The sequence below is a fragment of the Lissotriton vulgaris genome, chromosome 3_1 (genome assembly GCF_964263255.1).
Source record: "Lissotriton vulgaris chromosome 3_1, aLisVul1.2, whole genome shotgun sequence".
NCBI classification, from domain to species: domain Eukaryota; kingdom Metazoa; phylum Chordata; class Amphibia; order Caudata; family Salamandridae; genus Lissotriton; species Lissotriton vulgaris.
The window spans coordinates 558,234,665-558,250,419 of record NC_141689.1 but is presented as its reverse complement, the minus strand read 5'-3'; the positions used below and the strand labels follow the sequence as shown (position 1 = coordinate 558,250,419).

The 15,755-nt window shown below is 42.7% G+C and overlaps 1 protein-coding gene across 2 annotated transcripts in view; it reads right to left on the bottom strand.

The window, feature by feature from the left end:
- RASGRF2 (Ras protein specific guanine nucleotide releasing factor 2) overlaps positions 1 to 15,755 on the bottom strand; it is a 1,825,430-nt gene that overhangs the window by 112,509 nt on the left and 1,697,166 nt on the right. The window lies entirely within an intron of this gene.

Below are 15,755 nucleotides of genomic sequence, written 5' to 3'. Positions count from 1 at the left end.
AAGCAAAGCAGGGGCGGTTGTTTTTATGTTTTGTAGATCTAAGAAGTGCCTTTGATTTGGTGAATCATGGGGTACTATGGCCTGTTTTAATTAACCTCGGTGCCCCCAAAGCCATCATATATTTGTTAGCTAGGCTGTATGAGAACCTGTCAACCAAAGTGAGGTATGGTCAGTGGGGTGATTGTACACCCAATTTTAGGGTCAAACGTGGCATCCGCCAAGGTTGTGTCCTGGCACCTTTGCTTTTTACTTTATTTATTAATGATGTGGATGCAGCCCTTAAAACTATTCAGGCAGATTGTCCGTTGATCGATGGTAAGGCGGTACCAGTTCTGCTTTATGCGGACGATGCTGTCTTGCTATCAAGAACCCCGCTGGGCCTGCAGAAGCTCATTAATGGGTTTGCAGCCTTTATCAGCAAGAGGCTGTTGATGATAAATACGTCTAAAACTTTTACCATGGTGTGTGGACCCAAAATTAAAAGTTTAAAACCTTTTACCGTCGACGGTAACAAGATAGAGAATGTGAATTTTTTTTGTTAACTAGGTATCTATTTTTCCTCTGATGGGGGCTGGAATGATGAGAAGTTAAATGTTAAGGCTAAACTCAAAAGGAGTATTAATAGTGTTTTTAGATTTGCCTCTAATTTAGGAGACCGGCGGATTAAGGACATGATTGCTATTTACAAGGCCAGATACACCTCGGTTGTATTATATGGGGCGTGCATATGGGGCCTCCAGGCATGTGCTAATCTACAAACTGAAGAGAATTCATTCTTAAAGAAGCTTTTGTGCCTTCCAGCTTCCGCCCCAACGGAATTTGTACATAGCGAAGTAGGGCTGAATTATTTGTGTGACCTAATAGCCCTGTGACCATTACAGCTTTGGAGACAAATCTGGTCAAAAGATGAAACTTCTTTTACTAAAGCAATTATAAATGACTATTTGAAACTAGAGAATGGCTCTAAGATACCATGGCTTAGATACTTAACTATATGATGACTTTTTTAACATATCATGTCTGGGTAATTTTAATGACTTTCAATTAAAGTCTAAACAGGATTTGAAAAGTACCTATCTCTCGCGAGTGATAGAAAATAGAAAAGCGATAGTCATGAAACAGTCCACGTATCAGTTTTATCACATGTATACAGATACAATAGGCTTCCCAGGGGGCCTCAGCCTGCGTGTCTTCTTCAGGACAAAAAAGGGGCAGACTTAGTACAGTGGGTGTGACAAGGTCACATACACATGAACGTTCGTGGGGGGCCTGGTCCTCTAAGTGGCTGCCGACTCCGCACCGCGCGATCCCTTGACAGCGGCATACTGAATTTGAGCAGCGGCATTACATGCACTACGAAAACAGATTTGTGAACACGATCCAGACACGTTTTCTCCCCCGCAGCGGCAGACAACTCAAACAACCTTATAAGACGATCTAGACACGCGCTACCCTCCATTCGGATAAGGACCACGCTCCAACGTTAGCTTTTACTGCTAAAGGCACCACTTAGAGGACCAGGCCCCCCACGAACGTTCATGGGTACGTGACCTTGTCACACCCACGGTACTAAGGCTGCCCTTTTTTTGTCCTGAGGCCCCCAGTCACCCCCGAGCCCCTAGTCGGGTCGAAACGTCGAGGCCTCTCAATTTGCAAATTATCATTATACATGTTACTTTGGAATTTATGTTTTGGGCTGTATAAATGTGCATGAACGACATCAAAGTATCAATACAACAAGGAGTGGCCTTTTGCCCACAGGGCTGGAACTCTTAAACCAGCTTCATTAAAATTACCTCAAATTGGATTTTTATTACACTTCTGTGCCTAAAGCTTTATTAGCCTTTCACCTCTTCCCTACTCACTGCACTTTCCTCCCTTGCACACTCTTAGAAGCACCACGCTCCTTTGTACCGTAAATGTATGAGTAAAATGTATATAATGGAGTTATATGATGGAGTGATTTATTAAAACTCCTTCTGTTCATGTAAATTTCTCCTGTCAGGTTGTTGCATCTTTTTCTTCCAGAATAACTACTGTACGGATTGAGACCACAGAGCCAATAGTTTGAAGGCTCACTAAATTGTATAAATATTGATTACAAGTATGCATTAAGTTGAATTTTGATCATTAGGTTTACATTGTCAAGCTTGAGTTCACTGGGTGGACCCAGAGAGAGGGGTGGGGGGTGACGATTGAGAACAAGTAGATCTCAATCAGTATTAAAATCAAGAACAAGAACAGGCAGCTCAGACAGGATGTCAAGAAACTTGGAAACAATGAGTAAAGCTGAAAATTTGAGTTTCCAAAACCCTCGGAGGAAAATAGCTTCTTTTGGAAAGAGAGAATCAAATTGTTCATGGCATAAACATGACTCATGTGGCAAGTGAAGATGAAGATGAGAATGTACATCAAGGATATAAGTGGCCTGAACCTGGAAGTGGTAGAAACAAGAGAAAACACAGAGACCACGTATAATCGGAGAAGAACCAGAACAAGAAGAGCAAGATTCTGACTACAGTGAAAGTGAACAATCAGCAGTCAAAAGATTAGCAAGTGTAAGAGTGCCAAATAGAATGTATGCATCTCCTCTATGGTCCTATCTAACGGAGGATGAGGAACTGTACGTCAATGAATTTACAGATGGCCAATTCTTTTGAAGATGAAATCTCCATGAGCATTGATAAATGAACTTGAAAAAGATCAATATTGAATAATTTCCTGAACTGAATTTTTATAGTGAATATTTTGAGATTTTTTAATTTTTCTTTTTGGGTTACACAGTATTTATAGTCATAGTCTAGTTTGTTTTGTGCTGTGGGTATTCAGTTGAAGATAAAGGTGTTTCCTTGAATTTACAATTTATGGACTAATTCAATGAACTGAACTTAAAAAAGCATAAGTTTTCTTGGAAGTTTTTTCATTTAAAGATTTGGCACCTTATATATTTAGCTGTGGATTTTTTTCACTTTTTGAGTTTTGTTTATAGACTTGACAGCAGAAGTATGGCAATTAGCAACCAAAGACACTGCTCAATTTTATTTGATAGTCTTAATAATTATAATAGCATATGTTTAGTTGGCTTACTTTTGTGTTTAATTTCACCAGTGGGAATGATTCACCTACAAATGAGAGTGAAGAGTTAACTACCACAAATTATATAGAGTCAGTAATTGTTACATTTGCACATTTCTTCCAATTGTATATCAGGTTGGTAACATATCTACAGCTTCCCCATACCTATTCTGTATCCTGCAATGTTTTTGTTATTGTTTTCCTGGAACAAGAATTTCTACCATCTTACCTTATGGTCTACGGCAACTCCTTGGAAGGTCTTCCTGAAACTGAAGATTTAAAAACATATTCCAATAATTTGGGACTAATTAGGCGATCTAATAACATTTAAAAAAAAAAGACTAATAACAAACTTGTAGGTCAATTGAGTGATGTGCTGTGCAAATTTATTTAAGAATACAATGAGAGAAAGGAGAAAATTAGTAGAAAGTGGGATGAAACAACTAAATTGAGTTGAAAGAAGAGTCTGGGAAGAAATGCAACATAGCCTCAAAGTGGAGCAAAAAAGGAAGGGAGTAATGTGTATGGTATGAGGGAAATCTCAGACAGAGGAGTTTGTTGAAGTGGTTGGTCAGATAGAGTATAATGTGAGTTTTATAGTTGATCATATGTTTTTGACTGGTGAAGAACTAATTCTGAGAGGAATTTAATATGTTTGTGGTAAGACTGCCTAGGTTAGCAAGCCGGGCTGAAGACGGCTTGAATGCCAGAAACCGGTCCTCAGACGCTTGTTTCCGGTCCAGGGAAGGCATGGCTTGGCAGTTCGGGCTGGACTGTTCCCATGAGGCACAGGGTCAAACTGATTTGCATATGGCCGTGTCTGAACTGGGGTGGTGTGGAGTGCAAAATAATGATGGATTTAGGCCCAGATCTCTGTACTGGGGTGAATGTATGACATTGTTCTGCATTCTGTCCATCAACTGTGGTTTTTGCATTTGTCACCTCGAGTGGTATGGGTATGCTCAGACGTGAGTCCCATGCTCTCCACACAAATGGATTCAAGCAAGCCGGGCTGAAGAAGGTTGGAATGCCAGAAACCGGTCCTCTGAAGCTTATTTCCGGTCCAGGGAAGGCATGGCTTGGCAGTTCGGGCTGGACTGTTCCCATGAGGCACAGGGTCAGACTGATTTGCATATGGCCGAGTCTGAACTGGGTTGGTGTGGAGGGCAAAATATTGATGGATTTAGGCCCAGATCTCTGTACTGGGGTGAATGTATGACATTGTTCTGCATTCTGTCCATCAACTGTGGTTTTTGCATTTGTCATCCCGAGTGGTATGGGTATGCTCAGACGTGAGTCCCATGCTCTCCACACCACTGGATTCAAGCAAGCCGGGCTGAAGACGGCTGGAATGCCAGAAACTGGTCCTCGAAAACTTGTTTCCGGTCCAGGGAAGGCATGGCTTGGCAGTTCGGGCTGGACTGTTCCCATGAGGCACAGGGTCAGACTGATTTGCATATGGCCGTGTCTGAACTGGGGTGGTGTGGAGTGCAAAATAATGATGGATTTAGGCCCAGATCTCTGTACTGGGGTGAATGTATGACATTGTTCTGCATTCTGTCCATCAACTGTGGTTTTTGCCTATGCCTAGGATAACCTCCCACATAATTGGGTGTGAAGCTGCTATCTTGCTCTAGTCTTCCTGCATGTTTATCATGTGAATGAGATGAGTGGAAGGAGTGCTACTAGGCTTAGAAGAACAAAACATGAATTTGGATAATTACTGTTGGATGTGTTTGGTGTTTTGATTCATCCCACAGGTGTGACTTTGAATGATGTGAAGATTAAAATACTGTCTGCATTAGTTGGTCACTTATTAACTTACACTGCTGGTGCATTACCTCAAATTAATGAGGAGCTAATGACAATGAATGCAATGGTGAAGCAAAACTGCCTTGCATTAGATATTGTTCTTACAAAAGAGGAGGATGTTTGTTGTGCATGGAGGGGTTAACAGTGCTTCACTTTTATACTAGATAGTAGTAGGTTTATTAATAACTAGCAGCCCGTCCAGACGTTGTCTGGGTATGAATTGCTGCCGGCCAGTAGTATATTGTTTTGTAGGATTTCGTTTTTATAGCATTTCTTATCTGTGACAGGCCTGTGAAACGCTCCGATTCACAGTGCACTGCTGATTCATTTCAGAGTGCGCGTTCAGTAGTTTGTGAACTCGAGTTTCCCTACTTTATTTTTCCTTGCAATATTATAATAGCGCAAACTCGACAACATGGCATGAGCACAATTTACATTACAGAAGAACACATTCATTTGTGGTAGGTACGGAGAGACAAAGCGATTTGCCTGGAATCACAGGATGTTTAGCTGATGCCGAGATTCGAACGTAGCTCCCCAGCTCTAAAGTTCGCAATTCTAGAACTTGTGGCGGGAGGTGTGTCTAAAAGTGTATGTCAGTGCTGACCATCAATGAGAGAGACCTGTGCATTTTTCAAATGTGTGGTGAAAAAATATGAGTATGTTGCTGGGGATGTGGGCAGCCGTGCCACCAATGTACTTACCGGGGGAGGGTAAACACACAATATTCTGCAACTTTCTTTCCTCATACCATCACGCCACATACTTTCATTACGAAAGAACCATGACTCAATTATAACGCATGGCATTACATTTTATAGGCTTTAACCACGCATACATTTACATTGAAATTAGTTGTAAATGCATGAATGGTAAAAGCATGTTTTTTTTATATGTTTGAATAAGGTAAGTATGGGTATAGGGGTATATGTTTTGGGGTACTGAGGTATATGTTTTGGGGTGTTTGGGTATTTTAAGGGTTCAGATATAGTTTTGGGTTATGGGGTCATAGGTAGTTTTAGGTTAGGTATGGGTTTTGGGGTACAGGGGTATTTTTAGGGTTCAGGGCTAGGTTTGGGTTTTGGGGTATATCGGTATTTTTAGGGTTATGGGGTACGTTTGGGTTTTGGGGTACAAGGGTATTTTAAGGGTTCAGGGCTAGGTTTAGGGGTACAGGAGTATTTTTAGGGTTCAGAGGTAGGTTTTGGTTTTGGGGTACAGAGGTATTTTAAGGGTTCAGGGCTAGGTTTGGGTTTTGGGGTAAAGGGGTATTTTAGGGTTCGGGGGTAGGTTTGGGTTTTGGGGTACAGGGTTATTTTTAGGGTTCAGGGCTAGGTTTGGGTTTTGCGGTACAGGGGTATTTTCAGGGTTCAGGGGTAGGTTTGGATTTTGAGGTACAGGGGTATTTATAGGGTTCAGGGCTAGGTTTGGGTTTTGGGGTACAGGGGTATTTTTAGGGTTTAGGGATAGGTTTGGGTTTTGGGGTACAGTGTATATTTATAGGGTTAATATGCATTAGTGTTTAAGGGTGTTGGGGTATTTTAATAAGTAAGGGTGGGTTATGATTATGGGGTGCAGGGGTATTTAAAGGGAGCAGGGTGGACACCCGGAGCTGGAATGTACAGAACCTGGGAAGAAAAAACAATGAAATATTGGGCACAACGCTCGCTTTTTTTTCCCGTAATCCCGCGCCCTGCACACGCCCACGCCCCAGCACACGCCCATAGCACACGATACGAGACATGGCATGAAGGGCGGAACGTACCACACGCCCCCAGCATTTGTCACGCCCACAGCACAATGCAGACACGCCCACAAGGGACTACTTTGCTGGCACAGTTCTTTTACCTTTTAAATGTATATGGTGGGCGTCTGCATAGCCTATGTCCTTTTGCTGCAACTGCCCTTTCCAACGCTGTATTGGGTGTTGTGATGGGTGCTGTGGTTCCTGAGATTACCCGCCTCAAAGGTTTGGGCTCTCTATTTATTATATTAGTATAGATTAGCAGCCCGCCCCAGCGTTACCTGGGGCAGAAGGGGGCTGGGGGCAGCATTTCAGGCTTGCGTGCACTCCCGCCCCGGCCCCCGCCCGCCACGACATTGTCCATGTCCCGGAGCCAGAGCCTTACCTCAGCCGCCGTTGTTCAGGGTCAACCTCCTGCCCCCCTCCCCCTCCCGCCCCGGCCCCCTCCCACCCGTGTCCCGGAGAGCCTGAGCCTTACCTCAGCCGCCAGTCCCACTCCAGGTGCTTTTCCTCCTGTAATTCACCGTTTGCTACCTCCCGTTCCCCGCGTATGAAGCAGCGCCAGTCACTCCAGGACGTACCCCCGTCCGCGTTCTAAGGGATTGTCCGGTCCAGGCCGCTACTTCGCCCAGCAGCAAGCAGGGTCACTGCAGTCCTTCCAGCAGGTCGCGATCTTCCGTCAATGGGCACGATCCGCAGAGATGCACAGCCTCGGACACCCCGGGCAGCACGATTCGCCGCCTTTTCAGGAAGTGTTGGCAGGGAGCGCAAATGATGTCAGCACGCACGTGGGCACGATCCGCAGAGCTGCACAGCCTCGGACACCCCGGGCAGCACGATTCGCCGCCATTTCAGGAAGTGTTGCCAGGGAGCGCAAATTATGTCATCACGCAGACGTCGCGTCCGGCGCTACTTGCAAGGGACTACTTTATTTTTATTTCTACATTTTTTAAACAACGTATATTTTTTATTTTTAATAGCCTATGTCCTTCTGCTTGCCCTGAGATTTTCAAAGATGTCATGGGTGTTTGGATTGGTGGTGTACTTTTCGAGTTTACCTGGCTCAAAGGACACAGTTCTCTCTTTATAATAGTAGTATAGATTATATCATTAACATCACTAATATTTCACATGAGGCAAATGTTCCTGAAGAACAAGGGCTGTATGATTCAGTTGGTGCATGGTTCAGTGACATTGGAAAGGGTTTTACAAAGCTTGGTGAATGGTTTGATAGTATTGGTGGGGGGGTGTCTCAGAAAATAGTAACCCCACTAACTTTTATTTTCTTATGAATAATTGGGCTCATTCATTTACGTAAGTTTTGTAATTTGTATCAAAAGGGATTTCAATTGTGGGTGTAAAAAGATGTCAGCAATAAAAAAGGAGATTACCTTGCATTAGAGAATATTAAGGCTCTTACTTATGAAGATCTTGGAAGAATGGAGGTGCAAAAGGCAGAAGACATTCAAGGCTGTTGTAAATAAAGAACTGTGGGATTTCTGATGATTGATTAATCAGTCAGAGGGGGGGATTTGAAAAAGAAATGTTTCATTTAGCAAATCATTTCTGCTTAGCATCATAAATGTTTTGCATCAAAAATAATTTTGCAGTGACATACAGAATTGTGTATTATGTAGCTACGCCACAATAGGCCCAAACTAGGCCTGACACCATCTTGCATTTCTACGCATGTGTGTGTTTTTATATCTCATCGCCTCACACGCAGCAAAATCTGCAGTCGTGAATTGCTCTGTATTAACATGTTGTTCTCAAAAGAACTCTGTTAGAGGTTCTACCCTCCTATTGTAACAATTCCAATTTCTTCCTGTCTGTGCATCTGGAAGGCCTTTCATCCAATAAGCTTGTAGTTGTTGTGTGTCTACCTAGATTTGTACTATCACATGTGTTGATGTTAGGTCAGTAGGGATTAATTATTATTTTATTTAGATCATTATTATTGCATATTGCTGTACTGTGATCGGTTGAGCCTATGAAACATATTGTTCATTTTATGGTGACTTTTTGATTTTTGCTGTGCACTTTATTATATAAAAGCTCATTTTTGGAGGTGAGCCTGTCTGGTTTGTGCCGACTCCGAGAGCGGACCTTTGTTAGTCTGTCTCTTGCTTAGGACTTACAATTTTCTTTCCCTTAGACTTGACTTCATGTCATACCTCTGTGCTACATTTGACTAATCAATATTTTTGCCTTCGGTAATGAAGTATAATTAGTTAATAAACCTTCATGGTTTCTAACTTTTACTCATCTCGAGAAAGCTTATTTAATTGACTGTGCTGATTGATTTACTGTCATTCAATTCAATTAAAAAAACAGTTTTTATTGCGATTATTCATTTAAAAAGACAGGCCAGTCAATTGATTACAACGGGTTCCAACCATAAATACATCATGACTTTACATAAAACTGGCCTTACAAAAAATATCAATAAAATTAAGAATAAATACATATATTAACAATTTAAAAACAATTCTTAAAAAGAGATTAAATATATCACACGCACAAGACTTAAGACACATTATGCTAAAAAGCCAATAAAAATTTCCAACTCCACGCATTAAATTCAGTAGCCCAACAATAAGCAACATGGCTATTTCAACCCCCCATTTTTCTCCCGTAATACCCAAGCCCAACTCAGGAACTTAGCTACTCCTATTACTGCGATGTCGTTTGGACCAAATTTCAGTATCCTCTTTGCGACCATCGCAGAGCTAGTTCCCAAGGACCGGCATACTGGTTTCAACCAGATACTTCTAGGTTTTTGGTAAACCGGACAAACAAATAGAAGATGATCAATATTTTCTATATCATCATTACAAAATGGGCACTTATTACTGATTTCTGGGTCAGCCTTCGAAGGGGTAGTCTCCCTACCCTGAACTGATGAAAAAGCTTACTATCTAAGGGCTTCGTTATGAGGTCCCAATAGCTTTCCAAAAGGGGTTCATATTTTATCTCAGGGAATCCCTCGACAGAGATGAGCTGGTATGGGAGCAAAATCTCCTAATTTTAATTAACTCCCACTATGCTGCTCTATAAGATTTTTTTGAAGGAAATTCTGTGGTCTCTGGGCTGTCCCAAAGATCCCTCATCCCCATATCAATAAGTGAGGTTTTAATGCAGATCAACCATGGGATCCTGTGTGATCGGTCTAATCCCCTTTCTTCAGACAGCGCCCTAGCATAAAGGTGGAGCTCCGGAGTAGTCCAGAGACGCCTCCAGAATGCCAGCGGCCTATAGCGAGCGGCCTCCTAAATTGTATGACAGCCAAGTTCAAGGAGCAATGGGATACGAGGGGATGATTGGGGCAACCCCTTAACCGATCTCATAAATTTGTTCTGAGCAGTGGACAATTGGGATAGGCTACAGAAACCCCAAATTTCCACACCATATAGAATAGCAGGAGTGATTTTCGTTGAATAAATTTTAACAACAGGGGCTATGGGCTTAGTTAGTGATAACTTATGCTCCAGCTAATTGAGCGTGTTTCAGCGCTAAAATCTTAACTTGAGGTTTCCAACTCAGCTTGTCGCCAAATGTGACCCCTAAATAGGTAAAAACATCGGTCTGCTCCAGGAGTTCTCCTCCCATAAAAACTCGTGCTATGACAGGCTTGGACCCATGGAGCACCATAAACTTTGTTTTCCCTACATTAACCACAAGCTCATGTTCACGGCAAAACACCTCAAAACGAGACAGTGCCAACTGCCACCCCTGTCTCGTCTTGGATATTAACAGGATGTCATCTGTGAACATGAGCAAGGGCACTTTCTGGCCAGCTAACATTGGCGCATCCGTTGGGTGGTTAACAAAATACTGCACCACCCCATTAATAAATAAAGAAAACAGGGTTGGCGCCAACAAACACCGTTGTCGGACGCCTTTTCTTACCTCAAATTTCTCAGTGACCTCACCTGGTTTACCCCAGCGAACCTGAGCATAAGTGTATTCGTGGAGTTTGACCAAGAAGGAGACTATCTCTTTTGGCATCCCTATTTTCAATAAAACCTCCCACAATTTTGCCCTTGGGACGAGGTCAAAAGCGGATTTTAAATCTAGGAATGCCGCAAAGAACATTCCTCTACCCAAGAAGACCTCCTTGCAATGAAGTAAAACTAATCTAAAAGCTTGATCCAGGGTTCCTATATGAGACCGGAACCCCGCCTGCAGAGGTGTTAAAATGTCATCATCTGACATCCAACCCTGAATCCTACCCAGTACCAAACGTGCTGCTATCTTTTGCACTGCATCAATAAAGCTAATGGGTCTGTAATTGGCCGGAGCAGAGCGATCACCCTTCTTGTAGATCAGAATAATTTCCGCTCCGAACCAAGATACAGGAATTGATGACCACCAGCTAACGTATGGACTAGAATTTTTATATAAGGGACCCAAAGATCGTAGTACTATCATTCTAATCTCATTAGGGACTCATTGCTTTGTATGTTCTTGAGGGCAACACTGTCCTTGAGCCCGTGTAGGCTCTTTATCTTAGATTATCAGATAAGATAGCTTCATATCTAAATAACTGAAATCAACTTGGGTTTTTTGAATAGGATAACCAATAGTATTCATCACCTGATCAGAAAAGACAAAGTAGCAGTTGGGTTGAAACATAAATACAAGAATGAAGATGTACTTTCTGCTCAGTGGCATCAAAGACGATACACAAAGAAGTGATAGCAAGAGAGTAAGGAACACCATTCAGCTCCTTATGTTCAGCATAGGATTCTGAGAAAATTGGTTGATCAGATTTATTTTGAGGCCAATGGCACATCATTAAGGCAAATACACTGAGTACCTTGTACTGACTGAACCAGCCCTTTAAAAAGATGATCTAAACTTGTTTAAGTATGAAGTACCAATATTCACTCCTGGACACTCCGAGCTACGAGGTATTGATGGGCGGAAGTCATGCAGTTCATTCAGAGGAATTCCTCAGTTACATGAAAACTCTGTGAGATTCCACAGAGTACAGCGAACAGGCAGAATTAGGCATATTTTGCTGAATTTTAGGACAGGGACCTTGTTCTGCGCTCAAAAATCTGTGTGAAAGGCACCAGGTGGCCTGCCAGAGGGCACTGCTTCTCGAGTAGATTACGCTGCAGCTCAAAGTAGATTTTCTACTCAAGCAGCAGCATAGGGGAAATCTCCCTGGGTGCCCTACTAGTGACCAAAAATCATGCTAAGGGATACCAAGACTCGATCCGGCTCATAAACATACTGATGGGGAGCCATGGTGAGTAAAAACTGCTATGTGGCGGTTGGCAGAATTTGGCCAGAACTCCGCGTTTCATGCATAACGCAGATGGGCCAAAACTCCACCAACTTCGCTGGCGGAGCGGAATTTATCACCCACCCCTAATAGAAAGATAGGTAGAACCCTTCCTGGGCAGGAAGGCAAATAAGGGAAAATTAGATTGTAGTCAATCAATAAAAAACTGCTTAGATAACAATTACAAGATTCTTTGTGTTACTTCTGAAAGACCTGGGTCACTGCCTATGGTAACTAATATAAATATGTTTTCTTTGTTTGAAAGTAGAGTTTTGTATATAGTGTTAAGGTAATAAATAAAATACAAAGACAATAGTGGTATCCTATCAGAAACAACAGAGAAATAGGTTGGCAATAAAAGTAGCAAAGTATTGACAAAAGTAATTTCACACTAATTCTGATGCATTCTTCCTAATGTATGATTCTCATAAAAATACTAGTAAAAGGGATTTCTTCTAAGAGGCATTGCTTATGACTAAATATTGAAATTAACAAACAACAGCATGGAGTCATCAGCATTAGAACCCTACCTCTCTAAGGCATCTATGAAGTTTTTGGCATCAGACTCTTACTTCTCTGTGGCTTCTCTATATTCATTGTCATCAGAACATTATCTCTCTAGAGTCTTCTTAGAGTTATCAGCATCAGGTTCTAACCTCTCTAGATCTTCTCTACATCTGTTGACATCAAAGCTCTTCTTATCGAGTCCCTTTCTATCATTGACGGCATCAGAATGCTACCTCTTATGGCCTCGCTAGAGTTCATTGCAGTTTGAGACATAGCACTCATAATAATAAATCCAACCAATGTATGTCAATCTACATCTAAGTATTTAATAGGTGTTTGTATCTGTTTTTGTTTGTGACAATAATTAATTTAGTTGAGGCAAACACCAGGAGATGATGGACAGAGCGCTGAAACTTTTCAGACAACCACCCCCAGTTCAGGATCTTGGTTGAATCCATCATCATTCTTTAGCTTACTTCGCCACACCAGTTCAGACACAGCTACATGCAAATCAGTCTTGACCCTGTGCCTCATGGGAACAGTGCAGCCCGAACTACCAAGCCATGTGTTCCCTGGACCAGAAACAAGCATCCTGGGACTGGTTTTGGACTAACAGCCCTCATCAGCCAGACTGTCTTGAATTCAGTGGCAATGTGAGCAAGGAACCCAAGAATGGGCATACCGTGCTAACTTAGGGGGTACAAAGCAAACACAAGGAGATGATGGACGGAGCGCTGAAACTTTTCAGACACTCACCTCCAGTCACAGATCTGGGCTGAATCCATCATCTTTCTTTAGCTCACTTCGCCACCCCAGTTCAGCCACAGTTATATGCAAATCAGTCTTTACCCTGTGCTTCATGGGAACAGTCCATCATGAACTACCAAGCCACGTCTTCCCTGGTTTGCAATAACTTAGTTGACACTTGTTTCACATGGGCTGATACTTTCCTCAGGTGCTTTTTCGAAGTTTAGTATAGTTGGCATAAAATAACATATGAGTAACAGACAATGCCATGTGAACTCACACTCCGGTGCCATCCACTGATGCTACTGGAAGGACTGCACTCAATGATAAGTGTCTGTTATTGGAATATGTGAGCAATATGGGTATTAACCAAGTTCCCGAATTTAGTCAACACCAATTTTCATGAGACAGGCATCAAAGTAACTCCAACTAAGTGTGTATTCTGACAATTTCCTACACTGTAGGGGCACATTTTCAGTACCCACATATGGTTTCAGACCACCCACTATGATGGATCTCTCATTTCCGATTTTTCTCCTGAAGTGTTTCCTGCGACGGTCAGGACAGCTACCTTGTGGAGAAACCTCAACCCTCGTGGTGGTCACTTTTATACAGAAAACCATCCACAGCCAGTAGGCCACAGCTTTCCAAACTGTGTGGCGCGACACGTTACTGTGTCGCGCCCCATGTGTAGATGTGTCGTGCTTGTTAGGGCTGCAGGGAAGGGGGTGGTCTTAGAGCATGAATGTGCTGTTTATCTGCCCATTGACATGCTGATGTTTTCTTTAGCGCGTGTTTGGAGCTCACGCTGCGGTTGTAATTACTGTAATCTCAAGCATTTCACTTGGCCGAGAGGGTGGCGGGGCGCTGTCTGCGGCAACACTGGTGATCACCAGCCGAGGTTCACTGTGCCTCTGAAACTGGTAAGTCACAAATTCGTAATCGACTGTCAATATTTTAATTTATTTTTATAGAAGGGGCAGAGTTGGGAGGGTTGGCTTCCAGCTGGGCATAGTGCCATGCAGATGAGGGTGCACTTTTACTCTGTACACACTGGAAAATGCTAGGTCCCTGAGAGAAATGCCTGTCATACACCACCTAGCAGTGAAGCTTAGTTTTGCTCCTTTCCCTACTGACGGCGTGTGTCCTTTGAAATGCCAGCAGAGGGTCCAGGGACGCAAGTCCACAACATTGTAAGAAAGCAGTTCCCCTCGAAAGGAAGGCCAGGCTCAGTCGCAAATGTGAATCGGGGGACATAATGTGACTTATGCACGCTCTCCAGCGCGTGCTGTACCTCAGAGTTAGCCATTTATTGAATAGCACGTTTATACAATCCGTTGCATGGGCCTGATCTGTGCTGAGTGCGCTTGGAACAAACCGAGACAATGTGCCTGGTTGCTTCATTAATGTTGTTACTCCACTGTGAAAGTTAAGATGCATCTAATGCATTTGAGAATCTCACAAATGAAGGTTGTTTTCATCATGGCAACAAATAAAGTCCTTAACTGTGTTTCTGCATCCTGTAGCAGAGTAAAACGTTGTCTGTGCTGGAAACGCAGGGACTTTTAAGGGTCGGGGTTTTCTCTGATAGCTGTTCTCCCTATGATTTATAAGGGCAAAAGGTTAATATTCTTGCTGTAAATATTGTTTCCCATGCAATGCATATTTTCAAAACTTTTTGTTTTTCTCACAAGGATCCTTTTGTTACAGGATCTTCTGCCACACACCACCTGGCGCCGAGGGGTGGGGTACTTTAAATAACATAGGTTTGAAATCACCTGACAGGGGGGGGGGCTGCATTTCTTGTGACTGAGAGTTTCCAGGCTATAATAAAAATGTAAAAATAACTCAGGATATTTGAATTCAATGAACTACAACTTACCAGAGAGTCTAGTAGTTCTTGCAACATTTAGCGACGAGCTTCTGGAGCCTACACCAACCTCATTTTACCCATTACTGAACCTTCAAAGGATCCAGCTCATGGTGGGTGTGTTTACTGCTGATATCCTGCCGTTGGCGATCAAGGCTTTTTGGCTTATTCCTAAATGGGTGAGTGGCGCGACTCATTGCTCTGTAGTTTTGTACAAGTATTTTAACCTTCCATTTCAGGGTTTTGAAGCAGTTGGAAGATATTTTAGAAGGCTTCTCAGTGACAAAAGGGTGTAATTTGTAATATTTAATTATTTACATGCACTTCATTGCTTCGTTTTACTCGCAGGACAATGTCACACATTTGGCAGTTGAGTGCCACTCACAAGTGCACTGAAACCATGGTAATGTCACACAATCTGCAAACTTGGCAGCTATGTGTGTGAGGCTCTCTAACACCCTTATACTTCTCTCAAATCCCCTGAAACTGAGGCCTGGCTGCAGTGACACACAGTCTCCAGGTATATAATATGTAATATCACAAATGTGCAAATCTCCTGTTCATGCTCTGTTGCGAACCATGTGGGTTTTCTTCAGATCCATACAAAACATAGATACATTATCTGGGGAGGTGTGTGTGGGGGAGAGGTGTGTGTGTGGGGCGGATGTGTGGGGATGGGGGGTGGGGTTGTGTGTGTGGGGTTGTGT